This window comes from Corythoichthys intestinalis, chromosome 19, assembly GCF_030265065.1.
Source record: "Corythoichthys intestinalis isolate RoL2023-P3 chromosome 19, ASM3026506v1, whole genome shotgun sequence".
Taxonomy (NCBI): domain Eukaryota; kingdom Metazoa; phylum Chordata; class Actinopteri; order Syngnathiformes; family Syngnathidae; genus Corythoichthys; species Corythoichthys intestinalis.
In genome coordinates, this window is record NC_080413.1 from 7287768 (window position 1) to 7303447 (window position 15680).

At 40.1% G+C, this 15680-nt stretch overlaps 1 protein-coding gene across 1 annotated transcript in view; it reads left to right on the plus strand.

The window, feature by feature from the left end:
• Window positions 1-15680, plus strand: part of ncoa1 (nuclear receptor coactivator 1) — a 93298-nt gene continuing 77618 nt past the window's right edge. The window contains exon 1 of the mRNA XM_057822227.1: window positions 1-730. The gene's annotated coding sequence lies outside the window, so the exon portion shown is untranslated. The remainder of the gene's footprint in view (window positions 731-15680) is intronic.

Genomic DNA, 15680 nt, shown 5'->3' on the forward strand with positions numbered 1-15680 from the left:
GCACGGCGCGCGCCCTCGCAGCCCTGTTTGTTTGTGTTGGAGAGAGAGAGCGAGAGAGCTTGGAAATGGCGGAGAGCGCCGATCATAGTGACAACTTGACTTCGCGAACTGGGCCACCGCTAGAGCAGCGCATTGTCGGTCGCGCACGGGAGTGACACGCCGAGCAGCTCTACTACCACAGCCGACGCGGAGGACATACTTCAGGCGTGCGGACGAGAATTTTCTCAGGAGCTCCAGCGCGGTGCGGGTGCTTAGCCAGGCTTGCTAGCTGTGGCTAAGCTAACTGACGTTCAGGCTCGCTGGCTTCGAGTCGTGTGATTTTCCCCCCTCTTCCCTCCTCCACGCAGGCTTGTTTGTCAACAGACGCCGACGTTAACTTGTTAGCTAGCCTGCGTAAACAAAAGGCCCAACTTAACGCCGTACGCGTGCATTTTTGAAGGGGATGTTACGTGTCAGCCTCCTCGGAGCGAGTGTAAAGTTACCCACGTAAAGTTACTGGCGGACACCCACTAAACACAAAAAAATCTGGTCAACGTTATCCGTCACGCAAGTTAAGTTAGCTGCATTGAGCTAACTCGGCTAACTGGCTTTTGTTGGACGCCCCTGAACAGCGGGGAGGCGCGGTGACTTCTCGTGGGATGTAAAAAAAAAGGAAAAAAGAAGAAAAAACAACAGCAGAGCGGCGGTGAGAGCCCACCGGGAGGACGACGCCTGCTTATGCAGTGGCAAGGTAAGCCAATCGTGTGAGGGGAAACGGTGGTGGGTTGTTGACAGCCACGATGGGACCCGGCCACTGCGGCGCGGGAGGCCGATGTCTTGCCCGGCCGCCGCGCGTGCATGGATCCGTGCGTGCTCACGCGCCATGCACGTCCATCCATCCATGCTTCTCAGCCCACCTGTAAATTAATCAGTCTTACGTAAGCGCACCCAAGCGGCCTCAAGGTGTCGCTGCACCGGTATGTGTTAATTAGGGGTGTGACAAAATATCGAAATGGTGATATATCGTGATACTTTGTCGCGATAACAAATTTTAGTGTGCGATAATTATTCTCATAAATTATTGCGATATGTGATTTTATTGCGCCCCCCCATTTTTTTAAAACCAATTTACAATAACACAGTGAGAATACAGTATATATTAATAGATCAAGTACACCCATTTAAACGCGATAAATATTTACTCTTAAATTCAAAAATACTTTTTAAGAAATCACAACTAAAAACAATAGACCATGCCTCTTAAGTAAAAAACAAAAATATTGATACCGCACAGAAACACAGAATAAATAAAATGTGTTTAAAAAAAAAAAAAAAATTGCACTTAATAACTTAAGCATTTAGGCAAATGAAAACTTTTCACGTCATAGCTTCTGCAGTGGTGTTCCATAGGGATGCAACGATACAGTTAAGTCATGGTTCGGGACGATTTTCGATATGTGGGACACGATTTTCAATCCGATTCAATCCGTTTAATGCTCTGTAAAAAAAAAAAAAAAACAAACAATTTTTTTGTTTTGTTTTTTGCTGACGAGCAAAAATTAAATTGCCATCATATAAACGTGCATTTTAGTGCATAATATTTATGTGCTTACTTCTTACTGATCTGAAAAAATGTTGTATAAAAGTGCTGAGAACAATCTTTACTGTTTGTAAAGTGAGGCAGGGCACGCTGTTGATTGCTACAGCTCTCTTAGCAGCTAGGTTTACTACATGAGCAAGACATCCTATTTGTGGTCCGAATCCATCTGTGTCACGTACTGAATTAACAATATTTGCAACATTATCTATAATCAGTGGTATGGATTGATTTGGCCTTCTTAACTTCCATTCAGTCATGACAGTTTAGAATTCATCGGTGTAGTATATGGACGACGTGTCCCAAAATCACTCTGGGCTCACGTAGCCAATGGCATGGGACGGAGCACATCTAGTTTGCCATTTCATGATATCTAGTGTGTGGGCGCATTAAAAAAGTTAGCAAGCGCCGCTGAAGTCACGTCTGCGCATTACTACACAACACCAGCATATGACAATTGACTTTCATCAACAGGACGAGTTTGAAGCAGCTGTTCGTTGTCAAAGCGAGGTTGTTCGTAGCAGCCAAGTCGGTAACAATGTTTTGGCGGACTTCGTTGTAAATATCAGGCGTTGTGCCGAAAAATAGCCGCCCCGCATGAAATGTCACTCCTGACGGGAGCACCCACACGTCAACAACACCGGCGTGCCATAGATGGTCCACAGTCACTCCGGAGCACTGACGCGGCCAGTATACGTTGAACAATAGGATATAATGGGAACGATTGGCTCCAGCGCTAGTTTTTACCGGACATGGAACGAAGATGCATTTTGTGCAGTTGGTAACGAGGAATCCGAACATTTAACAGCACGTCTGCTTGCGTGTGCGCGAGGCGATAAATCGCAGCGGAAAAATTACCGCCTTCATTTTTATTTATCGCGCGATAAATGGAATTATTGCACATTGCGACAGGCTTAATCCCACAAGGTTATCGATATGCTCCTGCCAAGAATCGAGATATCTTTTTAAAAAGGTGTCAATGTTTAAATGTTTAAAAAAACAACTAGTTGCCACCAAAATCTTCCACCATAATAGTGTCTCAGTTACAGTGTTGGGAATAACGCCATTATAAATAACGCCGTTTCATAGCGGCGTGATTTTTTTTCAGTAATGGGGTAATCTAACTAATTATTTTTTCCGCCGTTACAACACCGTTACCGTTACTGACGGTCAAAAACGGTGCGTTACTTGCTATGAATAAATTGAAGAAACTACCAGCCGTAGCGAGTCTACTCTGCTCTTTTTGTCATCCAAGACTTGGGATGCGTTCAGGTTCATGGCAATGAAAATAGTAAACACACATAGCCTACCTTTGCAAGAACGATGGAGTTGCCGTTTGATACGGTCATAATTTGCAGGTCCTGCACCCATCCGCAGCAAAACTTTGTAGCGATTTGTAATTTCGGAATCGCTGATGAGTTTAGTAACATACACCAAACAATAAATACAGCAGAATGTCCATTTCGCGTAATTGTGGAAGCCCGTTGACATCTTTACTTCATTTGTCTTCGGTTTGCTCGTAAGGATCAACATTCTTCGCATCCTTAAGTTTGATCACATATCTGTTCTTCGCCTTAGTAACGAGTAGAGCTGGGAATCTTTGGGCACCTAACGATTTGATTACGATTCATAGGCTCCGATTCGATTAGAAAACGATTATTGATGCACCCACCGCTTTTTTTTTTTTTTTTCTTTTTTCTTTTAATGTTTTGTACATTAGTTCCAAAATTGTTCAAAAATACTCTCAGGCTAAACCAAACTACGATTTCAGTATCAAGTTAACATAGAGCAGTAAACCTTTATACAAAAATAACAGTAAATAAAGAACTCCAGTCCCCATTCTGTGTCAGTAGCTTTAAACTACATTCAATTAATTTAATGTTGTGAATCAACCGTTAAAGTTGTTGAAATTGCTCCCGTTATTCCATAATTTCCCTTCTGTCTACTTTCGATATGTGAAAGTTTTAAAACTATTTTAAAGATAGATTCAAGTCAATATTTTACCGATTTAGGAGTATTCTCGATAAAAAGTTAATTAGGTTCGCTTGGAAGGTTCGCTACAACAGCCTTGCAGGGAAGTGTACTGCTTTAAGATGGCGGCCGTTTACTAACGCCCGCATCTAGCTTTTTGTAGATGTGCTGCTAACGCTATCGAATCTATATTGCATCTAGTCCTTTATAAATGATATCTACTGTAACATTATGTGGATGTACTTTGTAGCAGCTTTTCGGCAGCAGTCAGGTATGTTGTTGTGTTTTTTTATCTCGTGGCATGAGTTGAGCTAGAGCCGTGAGTTGAGCATTGGTATTACCCTAGGGGCCGGGTAATGACAAGCATGATGTGTAGCTACTCTCGCTACGTTCCTCATTGCGTCCCGAAGACTGCGCGGCGCGCTGAGTGTGTTGTACTTCCGCTTTACTTGGCATATTTCAATAATCGGAATTTGGATGTTTGTGAATCGTTCTCGAATCTTCCACGGCCGTATCGCGAATAATCTAAGAATCGGAAATTTTGCACACCTCTAGTAACGAGTTTGTCTCTTTATCGAACTGGCAAGTTAAAGTTTAATGTCCCGCGAGCCAGACCTGCTTCCAATATGGCTGCGTTGTTGTCTAATCTCACTTGATCCCCAATTCTGTAACGTAAACGCACGAGCCTAATAGCGCACGTACTTCAGAGCCGGTGTTTTCACACACAAATCGAAACAGCGCGTGTGGCACACACACACACACACGCAAAACAGATGCAGAGGGATATGATGGCAGAGCATTCAGAGGAAAATTTGTCCTTTACGAGGTGTATATATAAACACTGTTTTAAGTTGTTCAAAATTAAAGGAAAGAACATGCATGTAAAGTGTAATTTATATCCCGGGGCAAAGCTTTTGTTGACATCTGCGGTAAGTAATTCAAATCTGTTTATTTTCGTTGCACTTCAAGTGTAGGATAAATCTGTTGCTGGTGAGGTGCAATAAATATTACAAGGTTCTATAACACAACTACCTGTCTGTTCTTCTCTATTCAACTGACTCAAATACTGCTCAGAAAATTTCAAATTCTTTGACATACAACAACTTCTTTTCAAAGTAACGGAAATGGTTACTTTCCCTGGTAACCTGGTTACTTTTACTATAGAGTAATTCAGTTTCTAACTCAGTTACTTTTTGGAAGAAATAGTAACTATAACTAATGACTTTTTTAAAGTGACGTGCCCAACACTGCTCAGTTAACTCTAAGGCTGCGTTGACGGTGCGCGACGCCCAATCCATTGAGAATGGGAACGTTTGTTCATTCGAAATCAGAGCATTCAGTCATTCAGTCCGATTTTAAGGGCATTTACAGGTCATTTGCATTTCATTTTCATTTTAGGGCATTTACAGGTCATTTCCTGTTGAGTTTGAGTCACTACCTAATAAGGGTGTAACGGTACATTTATTTGTATTGAACCGTTTCGGTACGTGGTGCTCGGTTCGGAACGGAGGCGTACCGAACCGAGTTTCTGACGTAATGTAACCCTTACTTTTTGAGGCTGTGAGTCGATCGGGTTACAGTTTCTTTGTGTAGATTATATTTACTCCGTCTTCTCTACTATAATGAGGACCAACACGGTAGGACAGTATAACCCAGAGAAGTCAACGGCGCGACAACGTGGCCGCCGCAAGAATGCAGTGAAACGCGGGCGTTAAAGTCAATCAGCCAATGCACACCAGTCGCAGTGCGGCCGCGTGTTAGACGTGTCCCAGAAGCGGCTCAACACGACGCACGCGAAAAGAACGGCAGAGTTTATTATTTGACGCGAGACGCGACCCTCCTGCGTCAAAACTACTACCGGTAGCTAGGATCGGGCAGACCGGAAGCCACTCGTGTAAAAATACGGTGGATCCGGTCGATTTTCAAACTAATATGCAATCGTAACCTTCTTTTTGAGTCCATCAGATCTCTTGAGTGGTAGATCAGGACACAGTTGACTTGTCTTTGTTGATTTACTGCTGTCTTCTCTGCTATCATAATAACCAACACGGCCCCGTGTTCAATACAAAACACTCCTACCACAACAAAACAAGTAGGAACTAATATTCACATAGGAACAAAAGTTATACAACATAAAATATACAATATAAATGAATACTACATCACATTTGTAAAATATAAACACATAATAAAATAAATAATAGCCCATTTAAATAAAATAAATTGAAATGAGCTAAAACACCTGTAATTAAATAATAAGAATAATACACAGATCCTGCTTACACAATTAAATGTATTAATTTCTGTGTGGCGCTTTAACTTGAGAAAATCCACCAATAAAGCTTTTGAAAACCATTCATAAGAAAAAAAAATGATTCATTGAGGCATTTCATTTGTAAAATACATGTTAAAATCTTTGTCATTGGGATTGCTTTTCTCTTTAGCACAGGACTTCTTTTTTCTTCTTTCTTTCAGAAAGAAAGCTGACCAATACGCGGGGTCTGAAAGGCAAATTGTTGTGTGATTATCTTTAAATACCCGCTACTTTTTGAGCAGAATTCTAGCTTTGTATAGGCTAATGTTCCTATTGTTGAAAGCACAAAGGTGAGTAATAAACAACTAGCACGTTTATATTTTGCATTTTTGTTACTGTACCGAAAATGAACCGAACCGTGACCTCAAAACCGAGGTACATACCTAACCGAGATTTTTGTGTACCGTTACACCCCTACTACCTAATCATTTGGGTTATTCCCAAGTCACTTCCTGTTCTGTAACTCAAAATAAACAGGAAGTGACCAATAAAATACCCCTAAATCAACAGGAAGTAACTGAAAATCAACAAGTAAATGACCTTAAATGGCCAAAAATTACCTCATTGCCTGGCATTGGCTGTCACTGACGGCCATAGACGTTCAATCCGTTTGAACTGGGAGGGTGGCAGCGAATGATGTTCATTCGCTGCCATCCTCCCAGTTCAAATGGATTGGACGTCTACTAGTGATAAACTCATTCCAATTCACAGCAGAAGCTTGTTTTTCTGTTTATTAGTTGTTTGTAGAATATCCTAGAATGATTTCCTGACCAATGTATCGATAATCGTAGTATCGTCAGATCATCGTTATCGTGAGCTTTGTATCGCAAATCGTATCGTATCGTGAGGTAACAAGAGGTTCCCACTCCTACTTAATATTTGTTTTTTAATCATATTTCCTCATCTTTGTCTAATTGACCTTTTTTGGGGGGTTGTGTTTTGATGCTATCTGTGGTGCAAGAGATGTTACAAAGATTTGCATGCATGTGTGGTAGCATCAGATAAAGCACCTAGACACCTTAATTGCCTTAAGGAGCTTTCCAAAGAGGCAGTGACAGACACTGGTTTGAAAAAGTACTCCTAAAATGCAATTACACTCAAAGACAAGTACCTGAGAATATCAAGTACATGCAAAGATGAGCCTGAGGAACTGAAGCATACTTCGGTGTCGCTCTAGTGCACTCTAAAGATTGCGACCTTAGAGCTTTAGGTAAAATGAGTAATATAAAGAAAACATCTGTACAGTGGTACCTTTACATGCGAAGTTAATTTGTTCCAGGACCCTGCTTGTAAGTCGAAATGGTCGTATGTCGAGCAGGATTTTCCCATAAGAATCCATTATAATTAGGGTTAGGCATCGGGCATCTTGTTGTGACGTCACGCACACAATATGCTAGATTTCCGGGTTCTCGGGCGCCGGTCGTTTTAGCTTGACAATCGATCCAAATTTGATCATTTTCTTGGTGTTGCGATGTGTGTAATTACACGAAGTGGCATGATATGAATCCAAAAGGCATGTGTTTATGGTAGGGCTGTCAAAATTATCGCGTTAACGAGCGGGAGTTAATTTTTTAAATTAATCATTTAAAATATTTGACGCAATTAACGCACAAATGCCCCGCTCAAACAGATTAAAATGACAGCATAGTGAAAGGTGTACTTGTTGTGTTTTTCGGAGTTTTGCCGCCCTCTGCTGGCGCTTGGGTGCGACTGATTTTATAGGCTTCAGCACCCATGAGCATTGTGTAAGTAATTATTGACATCAATAATGGCGGGCTACTAGTTTATTTTTTTATTGAAAATTTTACAAATTTTATTCAAACAAAAACATGAAGAGGGGTTTTAATATAAAATTTCTATAACTTGTACTAAAATTTATCTTTTAAGAACTACAAGTCTTTCTATCCATGGATCGCTTTCACAGAATATTTATAATGGTAATGCCATCTTGTTGATTTATTGTTATAATAAAGAAATACAATACTTATGTACCATATTTTGAATGTATATATCCATCTTGTGTCTTATCTTTCCATTCTAACAATAATTTACAGAAAAATATGGCATATTGTATAGATGGTTTGAATTGCGATTAATTACGATTAATTAATTTTTAAGCTGTAATTAATTCGAATAAAAGTTGTAATCGTTTGACACCCCTAGTTTATGGCTAATTGATAGAATATTAGCATTTCCGCAGGTGTTGTAATTAGGGATGTCCCAATCCAGGTTTTTGCACTTCTGATCCGATACCGATACTGGCCGATACCGATACCGACCTATCTGAGCATGTGTTAAAGTTTAAAGTTATTTAGCCTCCTTACTTAGTTGTCAGACTCATGTTAAAAAGGTTTTAGTACTCTTGATAACAACTAGCCAGCTGAATTAGGTGAGTTTGAAAGACACACAACGGTTTTTAACAAGAAACTGACCTGTTTATTCAGTGACAAACACAAAACATTATAAATAACAAACAGAAATGGCATAGTCAGTCAGTAAAACGTGCAAATAATATTGTAAACTGTCTTAAAAAAGCAAAACACACCAACAACCTCAGTGGAAAATCCCACAAATCCCCCAAGCTATTAGATGTGTTTAATGTTTCGTGCATTAGTTACAAAAATTGTATAAAAAGCCTCTCAGGTTTAAATAAACAACTATTTCAGTATCAAGTTAACATTTTAAAACAGTAAATAAAATACTCAAGTCCCCATTCTGTATCAGCAGCGTTAAACTACATTCAAGTCATTTAATTTTGCGAATCAACTGTTAAAGTTGTTAAAATTGCTTCCGTTACTCCATAATTTCCCTTCTGTCTACTTTCGACATGTGAAAGTTTTAAAACTGTTTTGAAGATAGATTCAAGTCAAGATATTGCCGATTTAGGAGTATTTTAGATAAAAAGTTAATTAGGTTCGCTTGGAAGGTTCACAACAGCCTACTCGGGAAGTCTTCTGCTTTAAGATGGCGGCTGTTTACTAACGCATCTGGTTTTCAATACTTCAATGTTGCTAACGCAGTCGAGTCTATCGTTTTGCATCTAGTTCTATATACATATGATCTATTATATATTATCTCCAGTAAAACGACGTTGACGTAGTTTGTAGCGGCTGTCAGCAGCAGTCAGGTAATCTTGTGTTTTTTATCCAGCGGCATGAGTTGAGCTAAAGCCGTGAGTTGAGCATTGGCATTACCCGGGTCTAAACAAGCTTTATGTTTACTTTTGGGACGCAATGCGGTCAGTTTCTCATTGCGTCCCGAAGACCGCGCTGTGTATTAGTTCCGCTTTACTTGACATATTTCAGTAATCGCAATTTGGATGTTTGTGAATCGTTCTCAAATCTTCCACGGCCGAATCGCTCAAGGATGTAATGACGGCTGGGCATGTTGTACCGTGGTTCTAAGTGTTGGATGGTGCGTCATTACTCACGAGGGATAATGGCTCGTCATCCAGAATGAATTCTTCGGCAATGACTCCTGTTATTCCCTGGGTTTTGGGACTGTCGAGTGCCAGTTTGTCACGCATAGCAAAAGTTTCTGCCAGTGTTAGTTGCGTAGGACCTTTTTTTTTGTCTTCGGTTTTCTTAACATACTCCTCATATTGTTTGTGGTGGTATTTCGCTAAATGCTTGAATAGGTTGGTTTTATTAAAACTTGATACAGCTTTACCACCACCCTTGCCTTTATTGTGGCATATGTTGCACTCTGCCTCTTCGTCTTTGTCGTCTTTTAAGGTGAAATGATCCCACACAGCTGACATTTTTACCGATAAAGTCCCCGGTAACCTTGGAGACGGTAATGTAAATGTAGTGTGTTGAAGGTGTGCCGTAAAATGCGGACCGGATTTTAGGGAAACCGAAGCAAAAACTGGAATGGATTATGTAAATCGGTCGCTGGAAAACCTGGACCGGACTAAATCGGAAGTCTGGATCGGAATTTTTCCGTGTTGGCCGATCCGATACCGATGCGCATTTTTTGCCCATATCAGCGTTCGATCCGATCCAAATATCTCTAGTTGTAATACCCTTTAAGAACCAGTTCTCGATTCCCATCCCTACTCATTGAAGTACACCTAGCAATAGCAATACCTAGCACCTGCTAGAACCTGAAAATTTGTCCTCCAACAGGATAGTCAGAGGCATCCAAATCAAAGGTTGTCTTTTCATGTTGCGGTTGACTTGTTTTGGTCAAGCGTGCGTGTTGATTGATTGTGTGTGTGAAAGCATTCTCGCAGGGCCTCTAGAGGTTAAGATGTCGTCAGATAAGCGAGTTCAACTCCGCAGGCAGAAACGGCTCTCGGCGGTGACTTCATTCGACAGACACCCGGACTGTTTTGTTTTGTGCACGGCCGCTCAAAGTAAAAATCGTGGCGGCGAGCAAAGTTGAGTGGGTAAGCGATATCTGCTGTGGAATTCCTCCACACTAATCTCTCCAAACAGAAAGAGGGGGGTTTAGGGGCGTGTGAGGTTTTGCAAAGTGGATCCCTCCGCAGGATCCATTTGTTGTTTGGATCCTTGGGAGATTTACTGCCATGTCACGGGATGGAGCTGGTAGCGGCTGGTGTTTTTTTTGTTGTTCTTGTTCTTGATGATGTCTTTGTTGTCTCAATGTCACAACAGCCAGCTAAGGACGTCCATTTTATTTGGGAACTGGGAGGGTGGCAGCCACCCTCCCAGTTCAAATGGATTGGACGTCTATTAGTGATAAACTCGTTCCAATTTACAGCAGAAGGATGAAAACAGCTTTTCTGTTTTTTAGTTGTAGAATATCCTAGAATTGGACGTCTACCACTGTCAATGGCCAATGAGTTAATCCTTAAAAATCAATGAATAGATATTTAAAACCCGATATTTTGTTACATCATTGGGCCCGATTTCCAGTTACGTGATCAGATCAGGGACATGCCGAGATACGTTAGAACACTTGACTACATGAACTGGTTTCTGGCCGAGTGTCGCCAGCCAACAGGATTCTTATTAACACACTGTTAGGAAATCAAGCGTTCACACCACCGACACTTGCAACCTTGTGTCACTTGACTCTCGGAAGTAGTCTGACTCGGTAGTCGTTAGACCGCGGAGGGAGGCCGAGTGTCGCCAGCTGCCCTTCACGTCACTGCGATCTTTATCAACACGCTCAATCAGCAGCCGAGACTTGCCGCCAGAACTTGGCCACACTTGAATCAGCAGCTTTAATCGCCCGGTGGCTTTCGGCCCGGAGAGTGCCGTGTCATGTTTAGTCTGACTGCAGTGTCATCCCTCGGATCTGGCAGTTGGAAAAGTTTGCTCTCTCCGCCGAGACAGTTGTTAGATTTGCTGTTTATTTTTGTTTTGTTTACTTGTTTGTTTGTTGCTTTTGTAGGGATATTCATGTCAATAAAATTTAGTTGAGGATGAACTGTTCCTGCAGCTAGCATTGGGCTTGGAATAAAGACTGGTTCTGCTTGATCAAATTTGACTGTATTAACAAGTGGTGTGACAATATATTAGGCCCGTCGCGGTGACAAATTTTAGTAGGGCTGCAGCTATCGAATATTTTAGTAATCGAGTAATTTACTGAAAATTCTATTGATTAATCGAGTAATCGGATAAAACTTTTTTTTTTTCAGGTAAAGAGCAATTATAAATATACATGAGGAAAAAAAGACATTTAATCCAATATTGAACCATTTTCAGTCAATAAATGTCTTTATTTTCGATGTACATTGTTGTACAGCCAACAATTGCATCTAAGATGTGACTAGAAGAAAAAAAAATCACTGCTTTCACTCAAAAAACTTCCAGATCTTATTTAAAAAAATAAAACATATTTCTTACCTAAAAATGTAACTACGCTTGTAATTACGCTTGATAACACACATCACTTGAAAGCTACGTGTTTTTCCTGCGTGTTTCAATTTAATTTCCTTTTGTGTCGAGCTATTTTTAAGTTTGTTAAGTTTTAAGTTAGTCTAAACCAGTGCTTCTCAATTCTTTTCTGTTACGCCCCCCCAAGGAAGACGTAAATGTTTCGCGTCCCCCCAACTCTGCCGCCACTGTAAATAGTATCATTTGTCTATAATATTATTATTACTATAAGTACGCCTCTGCCTCACATTGTATCCTTTTTTTCTATTAGAGAAAATAACAGATCAACTTATAAAGGATAACTTTATTAACATTGTTTTTTTTTTGTAACAGAAAAGACTTAACGCGCATCAATTTGCCTGAATTAAAAAAAAAAAAAAAAAAAGTCACATCCAAACTGTAAAAATACACTTAAGGTACATTTTTGACCATTTGATACTGAAAAATAAAATCAGTAAATAATAACAAATTCAAATTGATTAGAAACATTAACTCATGAGGACAATATGCCAAAAAATTTGACCGAAAAAAAACAAAACCTGAATTGAAGAAAAAAAAAAGTAGAAAAAAAAAAGGGTCTTTGGACAGAAGGACAGTTTTTATTTTCGCTGCTCGCTGCTCACAGTATCACATCCAGTTTGCAATGGAGTGGGGTTATTTTGCACTGAGCATGCTAACAGTGCTCACTGGTTTACTGATATAACACTGACAAAGCGGGACGATTTTTGGCGATATTCGGCACGTTTTCGCTGAAAAACAACCAAGCGGCTTATCAATGTGATTGGGGTCTAATGTCTTTAAGTGGCGTCTTAATTGATTTGGCTTCCGGCTGTCCGGTATAATCATTTTTAGACACAGTAAACAGTGGTCTTTCCTCATCTACCACTGTATTAAATGTCAAAGCCAAAAGGCAAACGGCCCGAAAAAAGCGCATTCTCGGCGGCCGAGGGAGAACCGTAGGTGAGGGCGGTCGTCGTGACGATCCCAAGCCGAAAAGGGCACTTCTCGGCCGGACACATGAGAACCAGAGAAGACAGTGGGTCGCTGCGTGAGTCGGGCCGGAAAACGGCTTTCGAAAGCGGCGGACAGCTCCTCTCCACAGCTCTCCAGCTCTTCATCAGTCTCTTCCTTGTGCTCTTGCTTACTTCAAAAATACTGCACGCACTTTGAAAATGAGAGCGCCACTGCCACCCATTGAGTGGATGTGCAAGAACACTTTATTCTAGTACGGCAAAAAAAAAAAAAAAAAGGCATGTTCCCCGAGGTCACGCGCGCCACCCCTGGCATCGCTCTGCGCCCTCCTGAGGGGGCGCGCCCCACTATTTGAGAAGTACTGGTCTAAACTGTAAGTACTGGTAGGATTTTGAGTTTTTGCAGTGTTCAAAATAAATGTGTGATATCTGCTGTATTGGAGCACATTTATTCAGTAATGACTACTGAGCTAAAACTGACAGTTAGCTTTATTATGTTTTAATTTTACATCCTCATCACTCTACAGCGCTGTGTTTTTACAGATTAAATAAAGTCTGTATGTAAGACACGTTAGCCACGGATCGGCAGTGGTCATAATCAATAAAAACCTAGCCCTCCAAAGGGCTAACGTTATGTTAGCGAGTGACAGTAACGATATATGTATTAGCGATGAAAAGTCTACTGCTTAAAGATGGCGGCTGTTTACTAACGCTTCCCAGACGCGGCCGAGTCTGTCATTTCGCATCTTGTCTTAAATGCATGCGATATCTATGAGACGCATCGGACACTACCTGCCACCAAAGTAGCATCATGCGGGCGTAGTTTTTAGCAACGTCGGCGTAGTTTGTAGCGGCTGTCGGCTGCGGTAAGTTTTTTTTTTTTTTGCTTCTTCCTCTACGCACGTGATATCAGCGTGTTGTCCCGCATTAAAAGTAGTCCAGGCAAAACGTGATGCTTAGAGCTGGCAAAATTAAACGATTCCTCGAGGTGAATAAAATTACCCGGATCAGTTTTTAAACTCGAGTTACTCGAGTATTCGTTTCAGCTCTAAATTTTAGTGTGCGGCAATTTATCTCATAAATTATTGCGATATGCGATATTATTGCGCCCACCCAAATTATAAAAAAAAAAAAAAAAACAACTTACAATAACACAGTGAAAATAAAGTATACAGTGGGGCAAAAAAGTATTTAGTCAGCCACCAATTGTGCCAGTTCTCCCACTTAAAAAGATGAGAAGTTTGTAGTTTTCTTCATAGGTGTACCTCAACGATGAGAGACAGAATGAGAAAACAAAATCCAGAAAATCCCTTTGTCTGATTTTTAAAGAATTTATTTGCAAATTATGATGGAAAATAAGTATTTGGTCACTTACAAACAAGCAAGATTTGTGGCTCTTACAGAACTGTAACTTCTTTAAGAGGCTCCTCTGTCCTTCACTCGTTACCTCTATTAATTAATACGTGTTTGAACTCATTCTCAGTACAAAAGACAACAGTCCACAACCTCAAACAGTCACACTCCAAACTCCAATACGGCCAAGACCAAAGAGCTGTCAAAAGACATACCAGAAACAAAATTCTAGACCTGAATCTTGCTGGGAAGACTTCATCTGCAACAGGTAAGCAATTTAGTGTGGAGAAATCAACTGTGGGAGCAATTATCAGAAAATTGAAAACATGCAAGACCACTGATCATCTGCCTTGATCTGGCGCTCCCCGCAAGATGTCACCCTGTGGGGTCAAAATCCCAAGAACAGTGAGCAAAAATCACAGAATCAAACGGGGGGGAGCTCGTGAATGACCTGGGGAGAGCTGGGACCAAAGTAATAAAGGCTACTATCAATATCACACTCCGCCACCAGGAACTCAAATCCTGTAGTGCCAGATGTGTCCCCCTGCTTAAGCCAGTACACGTCCAGGCCCATCTGAAGATTGCTAGAGAGCATTTGGATGATCCAATTAAAAAAACAAAAAAAAAAACAAGCTTGAATGAAGGAAAAAAAAGGATCGCGTCAAAGATCGCTAATTGCAACAGATGATCTTGCCCTAAGCAGAAATGCACATTCGCTGGACAAGGAGAGGTTTCACTCCCAGTGTTTTTTAGATGAAACCTTTACACAACAATATTTACATTTTAACTGACTTATCCATTTATAACTTATGATTTTTTTTTTAACACAAAGGCATGACATGTAGACTAGAGTTGACACAGTGGCTGAAAATGGCAAAACTTCACTTGAGAAAAAAAAAAAAAGTCGTACAGTAAATATTTTTCAGTTTTATTTAGAAGTGCTTTTACTTTTTTTTATAGCAATTAATTTTGTTCTTGCTCTAATCTTGAGCAACCTGAGCTGTGGCTGTGGGTAGTCTATAAGTTCTGTTTATTTTAATTTCATTAAAAAAAAAAAAATGTTTATTTATTTATTTTAACATTATATTCATGTTCCAATTTGCAAATATTTTCTGAAAAATAAAAAAAATCCGGAAAAAAGTTTTTTTCTTTTTTTTTTCTACCCATACCTCTCAAAATAACACATTTTGAAACAATAATTGCAATACCGTGATACCGTGAAACCGCGGTATTTTTGCTCACGGTTATCGTACCGTCAAAATCTCATACCGGCACATGCCTAGACAGTCTCAAGTTAAACCAGTTTGCACTATTTTATTGCAATGTTTTTCCCTTATTCAGATTTGTTTCAAGACGACAGTTACAGTTAGACTTCACTAGGATGGTTAATGCAGTTATTGCAATTTTGTTGTTTTATCACAATAGATTGGTTTATTTACATTTCAAAAGCTAGAAGCCATTCATTTAGGAATGTGATTGCACTTTAGTTAATTTATTTAAATGTTCAGATATTAAGATTTGATTCGAAAGAGGCAAAATAACATGCTTTTTCTCTCAAATATATTGTTATAATCATTTGTTTCTGATGTACTGTAATTATTTTCTGTATAAGAATTAATTTGGTGTTCAAAAAGTCTTTTTTTTTTACA